Source organism: Triticum urartu, chromosome 5 (assembly GCF_003073215.2).
Source record: "Triticum urartu cultivar G1812 chromosome 5, Tu2.1, whole genome shotgun sequence".
Taxonomy (NCBI): domain Eukaryota; kingdom Viridiplantae; phylum Streptophyta; class Magnoliopsida; order Poales; family Poaceae; genus Triticum; species Triticum urartu.
The window spans coordinates 11,437,942-11,439,857 of record NC_053026.1 but is presented as its reverse complement, the minus strand read 5'-3'; positions in this window follow the sequence as shown (position 1 = coordinate 11,439,857).

Sequence of the window (1,916 nt, the reverse complement as noted above, 5' to 3'; positions counted from 1 at the left end):
CACCTTCATGATCACATCGTCACCGGCGCGACACCTTGATCTCCATCGTAGCATCGTTGTCGTCTCGCCAATCTTATGCTTCTACGACTATCGCTACCGCTTAGTGATAAAGTAAAGCATCACAGGGCGATTGCATTGCATACAATAAAGCGACAACCATATGGCTCGTGCCAGTTGCCGAGAACTTGGTTACAAAGCATGATCATCTCATACAATAAAATTTAGCATCATGTCTTGACCATATCACATCACAACATGCCCTGCAAAAACAAGCTAGACATCCTCTACTTTGTTGTTGCAAGTTTTACGTGGATGCTACGGGCTTAGCAAGAACTGTTCTTACCTACGCATCAAAACCACAATGATAGTTTGTCAAGTTGATGCTGTTTTATCCTTCGCAAGGACCGGGCGTAGCCACAGTTGGTTCAACTAAAGTTGGAGAAACTGACACCCGCCAGCCACCTGTGTGCAAAGCACGTCGGTAGAACCAGTTTCGCGTAAGCATACGCGTAATGTCGGTCCGGGCCGCTTCATCCAACAATACTGCCGAACCAAAGTATGACATGCTGGTAAGCAGTATGACTTATATCGCCCACAACTCACTTTTGTTCTACTCGTGCATATAACATCAACGCATAAAACTAGGCTCGGATGCCATTGTTGGGCAACGTAGCAATTTCAAAAAAATTCCTACGCACACGCAAGATCATGGTGATGCATAGCAACGAGAGGGGAGAGTGTTGTCTACGTACCCTTGTAGACCAAAAGCGGAAGCGTTAGCACAACGCGGTTGATGTAGTCATACGTCTTCACGATCCGACCGATCCAAGTACCGAACGCACGGCACCTCCGAGTTCAGCACACGTTCAGCTCGATGACATCCCGTGAAATCCAATCCAGTAGAGCTTCATGGCAGAGTTCCATCAGCACGACGGCGTGGTGACGATGATGATGTTCTACCGTCGCAGGGCTTCGCCTAAGCACCGCTGCGATATGATCGAGGTGGATTATGGTGGAAGGGGGCACCGCACACGGCTAAGAGATCAAGAGATCAATTGTTGTGTCTATGGGGTGCCCCCTGGCCACGTATATAAAGGAGTGGAAGAGGAGGGGCCGGCCTAGAGGAGGAGGCGCGCCCAAGGGGGGCAATCCTACTCCAAGTAGGTTTTGCCCCCCCTTTCCTATTCCAACTAGGAGAAGGGGGAAGGAAGAGGTGGAGAGAAGGAAGGAGAAGGGGGCCGCGCCCCCTTCCCTTTACCAATTCGGATTGGCGCAAGGGGGGCTGCGCGCCACCTCCTGCTGCCTCTCCTCTTCCACTACTTTGGGTCCATGAGGCCCAATAACCCGCAGGGGGCTTCCGGTAACCCCCCGGTACTCCGGTATATATCCGATAACCCCCGGAACCATTCCGGTGTCCGAATATAGTCGTCCAATATATCAATCTTCATGTCTCGACCATTTCGAGACTCCTCGTCATGTCCATGATCACATCCGGGACTCCGAAAAACCTTTGGTACATCAAAACTCATAAACTCATAATATAACCAGCATCAAAACGGTAAGCGTGCGGACCCTACGGGTTCGAGAACTATGTAGACATGACCGAGACATGTCTCCGGTCAATAACCAATAGTGGAACCTGGATGCTCATATTGGCTCCCACATATTCTACGAAGATCTTTATCGATCAGACCGCATAACAACATACGTTGTTCCCTTTGTCATCGGTATGTTACTTGCCCGAGATTCGATCATCGGTATCTCAATACCTAGTTCAATCTCGTTACCGGCAAGTCTCTTTACTCGTTCCGTAATAAATCATTCCGCAACTAACTCATTTAGTTGCAATTCTTGCAAGGCTTAAGTGATGTGTATTACCGAGAGGGCCCAGAGATACCTCTCCGACAATCGGAGTG